The sequence below is a fragment of the Myotis nattereri genome (genome assembly GCF_964212035.1).
Source record: "Myotis nattereri genome assembly, chromosome: 2".
Taxonomy (NCBI): Eukaryota; Metazoa; Chordata; class Mammalia; order Chiroptera; family Vespertilionidae; genus Myotis; species Myotis nattereri.
The window spans coordinates 131597620-131614682 of NC_138076.1; positions in this window are offsets into that span (position 1 = coordinate 131597620).

Consider the following 17063-nt stretch of genomic DNA (forward strand, 5'->3'; position numbering starts at 1 on the left):
AATGGCAACCCCCCTTCCTGGTGCTCAGGCTGAAGACCTGGAAGTGAGTCATCCTTGACCCTTCTCTCACCCCACACTCCACTCCTTCAGCCCATCTTGTCAGAACAGGTGAAAACCCACCCACATCTCACCACCTACATCGCCCACCATCACCTCTTACCTAAACGACTGCAGTTACCTTCCAGCCGGTCTCCCTCCTGTCACCTTGCACAGCTGGCCAGAGTGGTTCTTGAAAACCCGAGTTAAAACCGTGGCTCTGCCCCCAAACCCTTCAGGTGTTCCCATCATAATAGCCCAGGACGTTGTAGTGATGTGCTCCCTTTCCAGCTCCTCTTGGACCTGCACCCCTCCCCCTGAGTCACCCTCACTCCCTCACTGACCTCTGGCCATAGTGGCCTCTTTGCTTCCATTTGAAGAAGCAAATAAGCTCCCATCTGAGGGCATTTGTGCTTGCCATTTCCTCTGCCCAAACGCTCTGTTCTCGGGTATCCCTCACAACACTCCAGCCTGCTCACCGCGGCCGCTCACAGACTGCCTTTCCAGCAGGCTCTCCCAATGGCCCTGTGTGAAACAATAACCCTCCGTCCACTCCCTGCGGATCGGGTACAACAGACTGACATAGAACACAGTTCTGCCTCTCCCACTGTGATGTGACCTCAAACAGCTGTCACCTAACTGTCATCGTTAGATTCCCCACCTCACACCTTGCATCACCCATAGGAAAAGCTAAACAAATTGTTGCATAAGTGAGGATTTTCACTTATTCAAGGGGCTTTAAAACATTGCTCTCCACTTCACTTAGAGCCAAAAGCAGTAAAAACTAGACTGAGTGGACTAGAGGAGGTGACATGTCTACGTTAGATGCTTTAGATCTAAATTTAGATGTAAATTTTAGATGCTTGGTGTCGGGGGCTGAATGGGCATGGTTCTGGCCTGCTATTTGTTTTATAGATCTTGAGTGCAAATTCCAGCTTTGCTTTTCTGTAGTAATGTGATTTTCAGGAAAGATACAAAGCAGAAATTAGGTGAAAACAATAATGTGAATTGTATTTGTGAAATGATTAGCACAAGTTCAGTAAGAGTTAAGTACTCAATAAATGTAGCTATTATTACTATTAATCATTTTTGTTTTACTGGACTGCATTTCTAAATAATATGATTTCAACTATAACTATGGAAAAGATACAAAGACTAATATTAAGTGGTGTGGACAAAAAACGGGGTGATTCTGTGCAAGGTGACCTCATAGAATGATCTGTTGATACATTACTAACTGCACAGGTTTTGGTGGATAGTCATAGGCATATAACTTCTTTATTAAAAAGCTTGTCTTTGCCCAGCCAGTGTTGCTCAGTGGTTGAGCGTCAACCCAGGAACCAAAGTGGTCGCCAGTTCGATTCCTGGTCAGGGCACATGCCCAGGTTGTGGCCTCAATCCCCAGTAAGAGGGCATGCAGGAGGCAGCCAATCAATGATTCTCATCATTGCTCTCTCCCTCTCCCTCTCTCTCTAAAAATCAATAAAAAATATATTAAAGTGCACTTTCTTTTAACCTTATTTAAAAAAAAGAAAACACCTTGTCTTTGCCTTAAGCAAGTCCTGTCCATTGTTTCTGTGCATCTAGGTTAAAACACCTTTGAAATGGCCCCTTTCAGACCTTCCTTCTTATAATCCAATCCTGGTCTTGCTTTCCCCCACCCTCATGCAGTCTGCCTTACATTCCCTCTTTAAGTTCAAATTTTGCATCAAGGAAAGTGCAAAACTTATTCTCCAGAGCATTTGAGATCTTGCTCTCTTGCATGTCATCAGCTTTGACTCAAACTCATAAAAATGCTCTACAAGTTTGGAAATTCTTACACTGACAGTGGTAACAAATGAAAGCATGGTACTTAATCCAAAGTTAGTATTTTATTTTTAAAAGTTCAACAACAATAATAAATCTATTAGGAGATTAGGCTTTCATGTACAGAAAACTGAAAGGTTCAGGCCAAATGCTGGCCATTGAATGACTCCAGAGGAACTCAACCTGAGAATAAATTTGCTATAATTATATATGTAAAAGGCTAATATGCTAAGTGTCCGACCGTCCAACTGGTCGCTATGATGCACACTGACCACCAAGGGGCAGATGCTCAACGCAGGAGCTGCCAAGTTGCAGTGACTTGGCAGCAGCAGTTCTCAGGTGACACACCCCAGAAGCAGAAAGGAGGGAGCCCTATTCCTTGCAGGGTCACGCGATTCCACCTTTGGCCGTGGGTTAAGTTGCTGGGGCACTGTCAGCCCCGAATCTGGTTTACTGCACACTTAACGTTTGCGTTCCACACCCTGTACGACAGCAACTTTGCAGAGTGCCCTCTAGCACTCCAGGCCCCTTTGGGGGATGTTGGAGAGCCAGTTTCGGCCAGATCCCCGCAGGCCAGGCTAAGGGACCTCACCTGCTGGAGGGACCCTGCTCACTCCGCAGATGCCAGGGAGGGACCGTGGGAGGTTGGCTCCAGGGCATGTCTGGCCCATCTTGCCCAGTCCTTCTAATTAATTTCCTTTCAATGTGCATGAATCCATGCACTGGATCACTAGTCCTAAATAAAGATAAGGCAAAAACAGGAAGTAGGAGAACCGGCTTATGACCCCTACCATCCTGGCCCTTTGGCCACTTGGAGAACAGGTATTATTATTGTTATTGCCTTTTCTCTAAAGACAAGGCAGTCCAGATCTTCACTTAACTCTTCATTCATATTTAGAGAAAACTTGGGAGTTTATTATTCCCAAGATAAATTCTATATATCTAAAAGAATTGGGAGATAAACCATCTATCCCTGGGTAGCTGAGAAAAAAAAATTACTCTAATATTCGGAAGTATTGACAAATAATCATGCTCAATTCAATAGCAAATTTTTTTTAATATATTTTATTGATTTTTTACAGAGAGGAAGGGAGAGAGATAGAGAGTTAGAAACATCGATGAGAGAGAAACATCGATCAGCCGCCTCCTGCACATCTCCCACTGGGGATGTGCCCGCAGCCCAGGTACATGCCCTTGACCGGAATCGAACCTGGGACCCCTCAGTCCGCAGGCTGACGCTCTATCCACTGAGCCAAACCGGTTTCGGCAATAGCAAATTTAATTATTAAAACAGATGGATCTATCTTAGTATTCACATGGAATTATACTATCAATACACTATATGCTTCATTTCCCCTTATGGCTTACTCAATGTTTTGCCTTAGCAAGTCACGAGATTTCAACGTCATGCACCAGAGGATTTATGAATGTACATTGAGTCTAGGAACACAGTGTGATTGCCAGGTTGTCCTCTATAAGCCCTAACTGTGACTCAGCCAGGTACACAATGGTAGCCTGGGTTTAAGAAAATAGGTTGATGTTTTGCCAAGAGGCAGAGGTTAATGGAGGTGAGGAGAGTGTGCACAGCTCCTTTTTTCTTTGAGGAATACTACATCCATTGCATTTTCTTTTGGGTTAAATCTGAAACTTGTTCCTATTAAAAAATAAAGACTCTGATTTAAGATTTTGTTCATATTAAAAGTAGATTTCACAACAAAAGCAGTAGGAGAAATAACTTGATCAGCTAAAACTTCTAAAGGTATAAAGCAAAAAGTACATGAATAGAAAAAAATGACAGAAATGCAACACATAATTGGGAATATCAACAGTTTATAAGTAGAATTTAGTTAATCCATGTGATATAAAATTACACAAAATTAATAAGAGATTTAATATGTATAAAGAACAACATGGTGCCCTGGCCAGGGGGCTCATTCAGTTGGAGCATCACCCCATACACCAAAAGTTTGCAGGTTTGATTCCCAGTCAGGGAATACATACCCAGGTTATAGATTCGATCCTGATCGGGACACATATGGAAGGCAACTGATCAATGTTTCTTTTCTCTCTCTCTCTCTCTCTCTCTCTCTCTCTCTCTCTCTCTCTCTCAAAATATATATATATATATATATATATATATATATATATATATATATATATATCCTTGTGTGAGGATTGAAAAAAAAACCACACCTATGTGGTAATATGAGTAAATATGCTTTTTTTTGCCCAAGTATATTACAAACAAAAATTTTCCATGTTCTGGACCACACAATATAAGTAAGTCATAAGTCTATCCTCCACATATCCAGAAAATGAAATGCTCAATAACATAGAAAATATGGGAAAGAAAACTTAAGATCCACTAAATAATATTTGGGTCAGAGACAAACCCCCAAAAGGTTGTGATTTTTAAATACAAATAGAAATGCAATGTGTCAAATTAAACGGAATACAGCTAAAACAGTGAAAGTATGGCCAAGCATCTTCCTAAAAGTGTAAAGTGTGGTCATAATAAGCGAAAGCAAAATATAACAAAGTTAAAATGAGAAATATGAAAAACAGTATCTCTTTGAAACTTTGAAAGTTAAAATTGAACCAAGAAACTTGTTTTACTTCAAGAGTAATTAATAAAAACATCGTTAACTTAGAATTCAGCCATTCGGGTGAGCACTGAACGTTTTAAAAGTAAATCTCAACCGCAAATCAGAATGTAAACATTTCAGAAACAAATCTAGTAGAAATGCGACTTATGTTCCTGTTTATTTCAAGATTTTTTTAGTAGTTCTGGAGTAGTACCTACTAAGTAGTACTTTGACCTCGCCCTGTGTGGAAGGAGATGCAGATGTCAGGTGAGCACTGATGTAGCTGCTTTGGCACAAACCCTTTCCCTCTGCTGCCGTGCCCTCATCCTTCTGCGGACTCCCGGTGCGGAACCAACGTCTGTCCTCGCACGCGAACAGGGAACGCTCCACTCTCATCTCCGTCTTTGTACAGCTCTGTCATTAAGAACATGTATCATCGGCATTGTTCTTGGCCCCTGTTCGTTCCAGTGACTCCAAACCACGGCTTGGCAGGATGAGGATGCTCCTGTCAAAATTTAAAATAGATATTTCAAAATGATGCAGTGTTGACAAAATAAGACTTGTAAAATTACTTGAAAAATACAAAGAAAAAGGAAAAAAAAAAAAGCATGTATCACTTTCTCATCCCTTTTGGATCCCTGCTCTGCCTACTCAAGAAACCACCCTGTTTGCCCAGGTGCCCCTGGGGCTAGGAGAAAGGGCAGTGAGGCTGGAGCTCCCTGCTGGACAGGCCCTGGGCACATCCCAGACAGAAGGGAGCTTCTCGCTGGGCCGACTTCAGGACACTTGTGTATCCCATAATTCTAATGAAACACTATCGCTACCTTAGGCTGTTTCCCCTGCTTAATCCCCAAAGGAAATCCCTTTGCTTTTCGGAGATAAAAGTTAGTAGAACAAAGAGAAAGTCAGGGGAAGCGCAGGGCCTTTTGCTATAGAATTTCACTGAAGCCGGTCCAAGCCCGCAGGACGGAACCCGAGGGCTATACTGTTTATTCCTACACCTGGATTGAATATCAAGGTCTGTGAGGAGATGAATCATTTAGAAACCTGATGTTCTTGTAGGGACTGCTGCTTTTTCAGAACTCTTAATGACAGCTGTGTCAAAGGCAAAAATCACATAAAGAGTTCAAAGTTTTTAAATCCTCTTTCTGCACCACTTTCAGCGAGCGAGAGTCAGAATTGCCAAGACCAAAGGCCACGGTGCTGGGCGATTTGATCACTCTCGAGAAGGAGAGAGCAAGGACGGAACATTCAGGGCAGAAGGCAATAAACTGCTCAAGGTGAACACCTTGTTCTTGCTCAAGGGAACACCCGTCTAAGACTTTCATCATTTTCACCTTAAACTGAGTGATGAAGGCAAAAGATGCAGGACTTGATTTTGAAGCAGATGGGATCATGAAAAATACATATAAAAGGAGCTGTCTTCAGAGGGTCCAGACTTAATTGTTTCCAACACAGTACATGCTTATTTAAGCTCAGCTCAGACCTGGGACATTTGGAACTATAGACAGGAAGTAATTATACTGTCAATGTAAAAACCCAGAGTTGATAAAATTCTGGACTGTATTCATTAATATAAGCATTTGATGTTTCAACAGTAATAACCCAATTGCTATAGAGCCAAAATGTCTTATGAGCAGCTCTTCTTTAAAATGTTATTAATTTTTAAAATCTTTATTGAGAGTATTACAGATGTTTCCCTTTTTCCCCCTACTGCTCCCCTTCACCCAGTTCCCACCCGCCCCAGGCCTTTATTATCCTGCACCGGTGGGATCCCTCAGCCTGGCCTGCACTCTCTCGAAATCCGGGACCCCTCAGGGGATGTCAGAGAGCTAGTTTCAGCCCAATCCCTGCAGACCAGGCTGAGGGACCCCACTGGTGCAGGAATCCATGCACCAGGCCTCAGTATGCATATTAAGATCTTTGGTTAATCTCTTTCCACCCTCCCCCTTCCCGCTTCCCTCTGAGATTCATCAGTCTATTATTCCATATTTCCATGCTTGTGGTTTCTGCTCCTGCATTGAGCGTCTGTTCCCTGGTGGTCAGTGTGCGTCATAGCTACCAGCCGTTGGCTGGTCACTTAGGCTTTTATATATATACTAGAGGCCCAGTGCACAAAAATTTGTGCACTCGGGGGGGAGGGAGGGTCCCTCAGCCCGGCCTGTGCCCTCTTGCAGTCTGGGACACCTCAGGGGATGACCACCTGCTGGCGTAGGCCCACTCCCCAGGGGATTGGGCCTAAGCGGGCAATCAGACATCCCTCTGGCAGCCCGGCAGCCCTTGGGGGATGTCCACTTGCCAGCGGGGAGCAGGCCTAAACTGCAGTCGGACATCCTTAGCACTGCTGAGGAGGCAGGAGAGGCTCCCACCACCACCGCTATACTGGCAGCCATCAGCCTGGCTTGTGGCTGAGCAGAGCTCCTCCCATGTGAGAGCGCCCTGACCACCAGAGGGCAGCTTCTGCATTGAGCGTCTGCCCCCTGGTGGTCAGTGTGTGTCATACTGACCAGTCATTCCAAGTTCTTCTGCTGTTAGGGTCAATTTGCATATTACCCTTTTACTATATAGGATAAAGGCCTGGCCATAGGTGGGGGCCAGCTGGTTTTCCCTGAAGGGTGTCCCGGATCAGGGTGGGGGTCCTGCTTGGGTGCCTGGTCAGCCTGGATGAGGGGATGATGGCTGTTTGCAGCTGGTCACACCCCCTTCAGGGTGGGGGTCCCCACTGGGGTGCCTGGCCAGTCTGGGTGTTAACTACCATGTTTGTCTATTATTAGATAGGATATAGATTGTCTGTGTCCATAGGTAATGCATATATATATATATATATATATATATATATATATATGATCTTTGGTTAATCTCTTCCCACCTCCCCCTCCCTCATTCCCTCTGAGATTCCTCACTCTGTTCCATGTATCTATGCCTCTGGTTCTATTTTATTCATTAGATTCCTTGTTCATTTATTTTAATTTTTAGATTCAATTATTGATAGATATGTATTTATTGTCATTTTATTGTTCATATTTTTTATCTTTTTTTTTTCCTTTTTCTTAAAGAAGAGCCTTTAACATTTATTGGTGGTAGTGAATTCCTTTAGCTTTTTCTTGTCTGTGAAGCTCTTTATTGACCTTCGATTCTAAATGATAGCTTTGTTGGATAGAGTAATCTTGGTTATAGGTCCTTGCTTTTCATCACTTTGAATATTTCTTGCCACTCCCTTCTGGCCTGCAAAGTTTCTGTTGAGAAATCAACTGACAGTCATATGGGTGCTCCTTTATAGGTAACTAACTGCTTTTCTCTTGCTGCTTTTAAGATTCTCTCTTTGTCTTTAACCCTTGGCATTTTAATTATGATGTATCTTGGTGTGGCCTCTTTGGATTCCTCTTGTTTGGAATTCTCTGCACTTCCTGGACTTGTAAGTCTATTTCTTTCACCAGGTAGGGGAAGTTTTCTGACACTATTTCTTCAAATAGGTTTTCAATTTGCTCCCTCTCTTCTCCTTCTGTCATCCCCCCATGATGTGAATGTTGGTAGCCTTGAAGTTGTCCCAGAGGCTCCTTATACTATCTTCATATTTTTTTCTTTTTGCTCTTCTAATTGGGTGTTTTTTTGCTTCCTCATATTTCAAATCACAGATTTGATTCTCAGTGTCCTCTACTGTTGATTCCCTGTAAATTATTCTTCATGTCAGTTAGTGTGTGCTTTATTTTTGACTGGTCCTTTTTTATGTCTTTGATGTTCTCACTAAGTTCCTGGAAATTCTCACTAAGTTCCTTGAAGCTCTCGTTAAGTTCCTAGAGCATCCTTATAATCATGGCTTTGAACTCTGTATCTAATGGTTTGCTTGCTTCCATTTCATTTAGTTCTTTTTCTGGAGATTTCTTCAGTTCTTTCATTTGTGACATTTTTCTTTGTCTCCACATTTTGGCTGCTTCCCTGTGTTTGTTTCTATGTGTTAGAGCTGCTATGTCTTCTGGAATTGGTAGAGTGGCCTGGGGAAGTAGGTGTCCTGTAGGGCCCAGTGGCTCAGCCTCCCTGCAGAGGCTGACTGGCAGACCCTGAGCAATGGATGAACAGATTGCTCTGACACATGTTTCTGTGAAAGAGAGGGCTAAGGGACTTCAGAAGTAAAATTCAGTCCTGTTCGCCTGCCTTCTTAGGCTTTTATGGTTACAACAGCTTGAACTAAAATGAACCTCTAGATACAATCAACAGGGTAAGTATCCTTGAGAAAGTATATGCTTCTACAAGGTCGGGTTTAAAAGACTAAACATAGAGATTCTAGCAAAACACCCCGGGGGATTGGACTTATTTGGAAAAGTCAAGGTAGGGGCTGCCATCTTCGGCAAGGTCCCCTCAGAAGCCCCCGACCTTTTGGAGAATCCTCCTTACAGGCATTCAAACCAAGTTCCATGCTTTCCCACACCTGAGCTGGGCTCTAGGTGCACCCCTATGTGGGATGTGTGCACAGTCTTGTTGTAGCTGAGCTTTCATTGCTGTTGGTGTCACTGGGAGGAATTGACCTCCAGGCCAATTGGCTGTGAGGAACACCTGTGACTACAGTGGAAGAGCTGCTGTGCAGGAGGCACCTCTGTGGAGCAGGACTTGCTTCAGTGAGGCTTTGGTGCTCACTGAGCCTACCCCTTGAGTGTGCTGCTCGTGGATGTGTAGAGTTGTAATATGGCATGATTTGAAGCTGCCCACCAGGTGCACTGGCTCTGGGGCCTCCCAGTAAGCAGCTCTTTTTAACCTTCTTCTGTATACCCTCTACCTGATGTTGATCAACTTGGCTGCTGGTTTAGCTGGAGAGGCAAACGGGCATTCCACACACATGTGTTTGGCCTCTACAGTATTTTGTTTTTCAAATCAGGTGCCTATATTTAAAAATCAAACAATTTTATACAAAAATCCAGATTTTTTTGCTTCTGTTGAAAAATTGGAAGAGCCAGTATATATTGTTGCCATACATGACATATTACATATTGTATGTTACAGTATTATATGTTGGACATCAATTTCACATGGCAACAACTTCAAGCTCAGAAGTAAAACACAGTCCTGTTCACCTGCCTTCTTAGGCTTTTATAGTTACAACAACTTGAACTAAAATTAACCTCTAGATACAATCAGCAGGGGGATTGGACATATTTGGAAAAGTCAAGGTAGGGGTCTGCTTGTCTTGGTGGCTGTGACCTGCTATGTCCAATCATTATCTGAACAATATGGCTTTGTGTGTCTCAAAGGCACAGTTCTCATAATTTTGTAGTCTTGGAAATGATAGAACTAAGGAAAACACACCTCTTTATTTATTTTTATTGATTTTAGAGATAGGAAGAGAGAGAGAGAGAGAGAGAGAGAGAGAGAGAGAGAGAGAGAGAGAGAGAAACATCCATCGGCTGCCTCCTGCACTAGCCCTGACTGGAAATTGAACCACCACCTTCTGATTTATGGGCCTCTTCAACCAGCTAAGCTACACCAGCCAGAGCACCTCTTGATTGTGAGGAAATGGAGATATAGTGATAGATTAGTGTCAGGACCTGGGCCATAAGAACAGTCTCATCACTCATGAGTCAGCCCTCTACTATTTTGTGCTGCCTCCTTTCATTTACATTATATCTCAAAATGGTAAATCTATTTCAAAAACCATACAGCCTTAATCATATGTTAAATGAAAAAAAAAAGGGTCACACTATGTACAATATGACGAAACTGTTAAAATAGTGCATTGAGAAAAGACTTTGGGTAGTGGCCCTAAGGAATTATTTTTCTATGTTCCAAACTTTCTTTAATGTGTTAACTTTTGTAGTAAAATAAAACCCTATTTTTAAACACATTGAAGCAGACGCTTTGCTTGGTCATGACAATCCCAGTTTTCTTTGCCAGAAACTCACTTCCTCACTTCCTTTGTAGCTCAGGTTGGCCATATGCCTGCATCCTGACTAATGAGACGGAAGGGGAAGTCTCCTGGTGGCTCAAGATATTAGACTTTCAGTCTTGAACATAGTTTTATGAAAATGCCAAGCAAAATTCTGAAGGCAGGAGTACAGATTCTAACCTTGAATGGAAAAAAACATGCAAAAACATAGACCTTGCACCTGGTTTTAAATACCTTATTAAATAATATTTTATAGTCTTACACACTACTAGGTTTTCTCTTACTTGCCTCCAAAAAATGGCTGCATGTAAGAACATTTACATGTTCTTTCAGTTGATCAACTTAATTTATACGTTCTTTCAGATAATCATGTTCTTTCAGATAATCAACTTCAGAACATTTACATGTTCTTTCAGATAATCAAGTTGAGTTTAGTTTTCTTTCTTTCTTTTCCCAATAGTACCAAGTAAATTGAAATGAAAGCTAATACTTTTGATTATTTAATCCAATGAAGGGGTAGTCAGGAGATCAATAGAAGACTTCACACTTCTGCCTTCAAGATAGTCATCCACTTTAGTTCATTTTCACACATTTGTTCTAATAATTCTTGGGTTCCCTGGGGCTGATCAGGCAGGGAAATATTTATTCTAATCATTCAAAAAAATGGAAAGAAATGTGTGTTTCATTTCATAAAAGTGTTCTGTTTGTGCTGAAGATGCAGAGCACATGCTTAGCATAGGTTGCCATTTCATCTACTTCACTTGTGATGCTGATCATTGGGTGTGAGAAGGTGGGACTGAGGGATTTAGAGAGAGGAGTTGGGCACGAGAGGGAGACAGAGAAGCGGAAGAGACTGGAAGCCATTTCATCATAATGAGGTAAATGTTTAGAGATCTTTAATCTGGAGAAAAGAGACTTGGAAAACGTGAGAACTCAGTTTAATTTTTGTGGGTTCAATGATTAGAGAGATTCGTTTGGTTTATTTCAAGCAATGCAGGAATTTTTGGAAGAATATATGTAAAAATAAAAAAGGCAAGAATCTTGCCCCGCTGGAGTGGCTCAGTTGGTTGAGCATTGTCCTGTGCACCTAAAGGTTGCCTGTTCAATTCCTGGTCAGGGCACACACCTGGGTTGTGGGTTCAATCCCCGGCACATGCGAAGACAGATGATTGGTTTCTTTCTCACATTGATGTTTCTCTCTCTCTCCCTCTCCTTCTCCCTCTCCCTCTCCCTCTCCCTCTCCCTCTCTCCCTTTCTCTCCCTTCCTCTTTCTAAGCATGTCCTTGGGTAAAGATTTTATTTTTTTTAAGGTAAGAATCTCAGTTACAATGCCAGGAAGAGCTCACAGTTAAATTTATTGGAAAGGAAATGAATCATGGTCTAGCTGGGCCCATCTGAGTCTAGAACTTAGATTTAGGGCAGAAAACCATTAAAATTATTGAGAACGTCATCAGAAATAGGTGGCCTGGTTGCTATCTCATAGACCCAGCAGTGGGTCTCAATCCTGGTGCTTCATTTAACATTACTTGGCTGTTTTGATTTTGTCTCTACTTTGCAAATGTCACTAACGGACCTGGCCCCATTTTTCTAGTCCAAATACTGATTGAAAGAACCTCATTGATGCATTTAATTGTCATCATCCCTAGCAGGACAGATAATTGCGCTAGGCCCACTCACAAGACACAGATCAGTCCACAGGTCGACCAGGATGGTGGAGTCCCAAGGCCACTTAGGTACAAGGAAATACATTGCCTCCCTCAGCTGGGAACAGTGGGCATGGTGGGTTCACCCCCTCAACCATAAGATTCTTCCATAGGGAATAGCTGACTCTGGGTATTTAAGTCTGCCACATAGAAGTTCTGGACCTTTTTTATATTGTTCCAGGAGGTAGAAGAAGGTTTAAGAAATAATAGAAGGGTAGACTTGAACCAGACCTAATGAAAACTTTCAGCAATTAGTACTATCTGAAGTCAAAAATGGTCCTCCTTTAGAAGTAGAGGGTAGCTCATCCCTACGAATGTTTTAGGGGAGGCTCCATTACCAGTTGGCCAGCATTTGTAGCTTAGAACAGAGGATAGAGTCTTTAAGGTCATCCCCTACCCTAAGACTCCATGATCCTGTGGTTTATATCTGCTGAGTGGGTAAGTGTCGAAGTTGTTCTGGGTCTAAGATGGCCTGGAGGGGAATTTGGGCTTCAAGAAACTCTCAGGATTGTCAGGCTCTGACTCTCCCATGAGGCAGATATTGGACAGTAGGCTTTAAAGGGTCACTCGTGCGCCAAAGTGACCCCCCAAAAAACGTCAAGCTCCTTTCTCTTCTCAGGTTGATTTAAGAGAGTAGCACTTGATGGTGAGGAGAAAGATTCTCAGCTCTTGTCACTATTCTGAGATGAGGCATCGAAGACTCACATTGAAAATGTGTGTGTGTGTGTGTGTGTGTGTGTGTGTGATACACTTTATCACATAGTAATTTATCAAATGAATTAGGCAGTAACCTAATGGCTGCTGACTTGGGCAGAGCAACAAGCGAGTAGCTGTAGAGGGTAACCCCTCACATTGGTTTTCAGGAATTTCTTGGGGGGTTTTCTGGGGCAGTGTTTAGGAGAAGGAGGAAGGGAAGGAAGGGGAGAGGTAACTCCTAATTGGACACCTGCCCTGGGACAGGTGCCAGGCACTTCCCGAGGCATCCAGCTGTGAGCAGGCCTAAGCCTTAGAATCTCTCTCTCATCGCCTTTGGGTGAGAACTGGGTGTGCCTATGACATTTCCCGGGCTAAGAGGGAATCTCCATCCTGTATGATTTCTGTTCATTGTTTGAACTAAAGCTCCAGTGTTAAGCCAGCATTGGAGTCTTCTCCGTGGCGGCCTGGGTGGCCCATGCAACGTCACTTACAAACACTTGCGTTCGCCAATGCGCTTCGGGAATTACTGCACGTGTAACGGCGGCACCTTGTTCAGTTCTTAGCACTTGGCGAAGACCTGTCTTGAGAAGGATTTTACTTCAAAATTCTGAGGCAAAAGGTCGAGATTGAGGCTTAAAGAAAATAAACAACCGTTGGAATTCAAGATCCAGTGGAAGAACTGGAAGCAATGTGTTCACTGTTTTTCGGGAGTGCCTTGAATGTAGGTTTGCTCCTGGAGACCAGGACTCGCAGGAAATTGGGGTGGGGCTAAAGGAAAAGAAAACTCCAGTCGTGGAAAGCATGAGAATAAAAATAAAAAAAAGAAGAAGGCAACTCAATATACTGGTTTTCTCATCTGTCTCTGAGTTCTTGCTTGTGCCTCTGCCCCTGCCCTCTGCTCTCCACCTCAGAGGAGGGGACTGCGCTGAGGAGGCCCCTTCCTAGCCGAGGACAGACCAGCCCCAGGTGAAGAACGGGCTGAGGAAACAGGGTCACCTGGGGGGCCTGGTGCAGAAAGACTTACCCGAGCCAGCGAAGGACCTTTCTGTCTCTGCTGATTGGAATTGCACATTGTGGAAGACATTCCCCTCAACCCCCCTGCCTTCCACCCCCTGCCCTCTGGGTAGCCACCGTGGATGAGTGAGACCCTCCCAGCTGGTCCACGCTCACAGGGCAACCTGTTTCCCTGGACCTAGTGCCAGGCTCAGGGCAGTCTGAGCAAGGTGGGCACAGCCGTTGTCTGCCCGGCTGTGAAGGGAGAAGCAGTAGACCCTGCTGCTGCTCACAGCACCGTGAACACTCCGAGGGAAGACACCCTCCCTGCAGGGAGAGCTGAGACGCGCAAGGAGGCAGAGCTGTAAGGACAGCAAAGTACTTGAGGGCCAGCTGCCTTTAGGTGTCCCCCTTCAGTATCCCCAGGATTCACACCACAGCCCCAGAGAGTAGGTGAACCCAGAGAGACATGGCGTCCCTGGGTGAGCCGGGATGGGAAGCACCCCACGGCCAAAAATATTTGCAACATACGGAATTACACAAAATGCATCCATTTGTAAACGAATGCATGCTGCAAATGTCCAGAACCGAGTTGCTATATGACACATTATAATGGACTCACTCAATCCAAGAACCAGATAGGGCAACCGTGGGCAAACTACGGCCCGCGGGCCGGATCTGGCCCATTTGAAATGAATAAAACTAAAAAAAAAAAAAAAAAAAAAAAAAAAGACCGTACCCTTTTATGTAATGATGTTTACTTTGAATTTATATTAGTTCACACACACACTCCATCCATGCTTTTGTTCCGGCCCTCCGGTCCAGTTTAAGAACCCATTGTGGCCCTCGAGTCAAAAAGTTTGCCCACCCCTGAGATAGGGTTTTTACTTTTGTTTTTATTTGTTTTCAGAGACCACATTTGAGTTTATACACAGGGGTGGGGAACCTTTTCTCTGCCAAGGGCCATTTGGATATTGATTGATTGATTTTTAGTAGTTTTATTGATTTCAGAGAGGAAGTAAGAGGGAGAGAGAAATAAAAACATCAATGGTGAGATAGAATCATTGATCCCGCTGCCCCCTGCATGCTCCATACTGGGGATTGAGCCCACAACCCAGACATGCTCACCTCTTGGTTCATAGGTTGACACTCAACCACTGAGCCACGCCAGCCAGGCCCATTTGGATATTTATAATATCATTTGCGGGCCACACAAAATTACCACCCTAAAAGTTAGCCTGCTCTATTTGGTCAAACATTTAATTAACTCACCCCTAATGCATTGGTGGGGCCAGACCAAATGATTTTGCAGGCCTTATGCCTCCTTGGGTCGGACATTTCCCAGCCACGGAGAGGAGCACAGCTTTGCCAAGTCATTATGTAATATTTTACACCTTCGTGTGTGAAGTAGCAAGAGAGAGGAGACAGTGGGTGCTGGACTTAGAATGGGAGAGAAACAAGTGCAAGGAGCAGACCTACCCAAGACCTCCTGGAACTGAGAGGACCTGTTAGAAGGGCGATGTGTGTACTACAATCCCCTCTGGAGCTTCTTGGAGACCCTCCCCCATATTATAATTCAGCAGGTCTGCAGGATCCCAGGCAAATTATATACAGTTACATATATAAGATAGAGACTACATATCATATATAAAAATACATACAGATATTTGTAATTTGTTTTAGGGTGATAGTGAACATTCTTATTTTTTTTAAATATATTTTATTGATTTTTTACAGAGAGGAAGGGAGAGGGATAGAGAGTTAGAAACATCGATGAGAGAGAAACATCGATCACACTGCCTCCTGCACATCCCCCACTGGGGATGTGCCCGCAACCAAGGTACATGCCCTTGACTGGAATCGAACCTGGGCCCCTTCAGTCCGCAGGCCGACGCTCTGTCCACTGAGCCAAACCGGCTAGGGCTGAACATTCTTATTTTAATGACTCTTGCTTTAAGGTAGTCCTTAATATGTCTTTCTCTTTTTTTAACTTTTATTTTAAAACTAGAGGCCCGGTACATGAATTTGTGCACGGGTGGGGTCCGGCTGGCCTGCCCTGATCAGGGTGATCCAGCTGGGCTGTCCGGGAGGAGGGGCCATGGGAGGTTGGCTGGCCTTCCCCATCCCAATCAAGGTTGGGGGGACCGATTGGGGGCTGGCCCAGCTGCGGGGAGGCCTGGAGAAGACCCACTGAGCTGGAGCTGAGCTTGGGCCCCAGGCTTCCCAGGGAAGACAGCCTTGCAAGGGAACAGAAGCCACCAGAAGGCTCTGCAAACAGGCCCTGAGCTCCCTTTGGCCAGGCGGACTCAGAGCTGGTGTCTTTGTGTGAACCTTAGACACAGCCCGGCACTCGCCTTTGTCTGTTGGTCAAATCCATTGCATCGAAAAACTTGTTCCCCTTCTTCTCTTTGACCCTTACAGCAAATACGGCCAATAGGAAGACATGGGCCCCAGTGGCAGAGCCAGGCCCCACAATCACCTGGGATTTAGGCCTAAGACAACTGGGTAGCAATCTCCACGGAACAGAACACACTGTTTTAGAGTCTTAATTCTCCCTTAAGTGTGCCCAGCTGCTCCCCTTTAGCCGGGATAGACTGAACTGAGGAACCAAAGTCCGGGTTTCCTTTGAGGTGGGATCCACGGGGAGCAGGCTGGTGGCAAGGCCCCTCACAGGCGGCTGCCTTCTCCCCCGAGCTCGGTGTGCTCTGAGCAGTGCCAGGTCCTGAGCTGCTAGTCAGGCAGCAGGTCCACAGAGTTTCTCTCCACCGCCTTCCTGGTCTCCCAAACAGTACCCTCCTGCCCCGCGATGAGATGGACGGCTGGGCTGTGGCTAGAACTGGGACTCAGAGAGCAAAGGAGCTGGCCGGCGCCAAGAGGGACCCGCTGGTGGCCAGGCCGCGCCCCCCACCCTGCTTCTCAGCCTTGCTCCTGTGGATCAGGCCAAAGCCCAGCTGCTGGAGACTGGCACCATGTGGGGAGGGTCGCAGCGGGGAGAGGGATGCCCTGACCGCCAGCCTTGGTGACGATCATCTCAGCGCCCAGCTGATTGAATTCGTCCCACAGAGCCTCCATCTCAAGCCGCACGCTCACGCTGGCCACCTTCGCGTTCTTCACCGGCGCCTTGGCGGCGGCTGCACAACTGGCCCTCGGCCCTCGGGCTGGGCAGCGGCACTGGTGATGGCCCCTGTGGCGCGAGCGTCATAGCCACCGGTCGTTGGGCTTTTATTACATAGATAATTTCAAACTTACAGAAAGTTTAAAGAATAATATAAAGAACTGCCATATAGCTCTGGTCAGTTGCTCAGTGGTTAGAGCATCAGCCTGTGGACCCAAGGGTCTCGGGTTGCATTCCCGATCAAGGGCTCATAC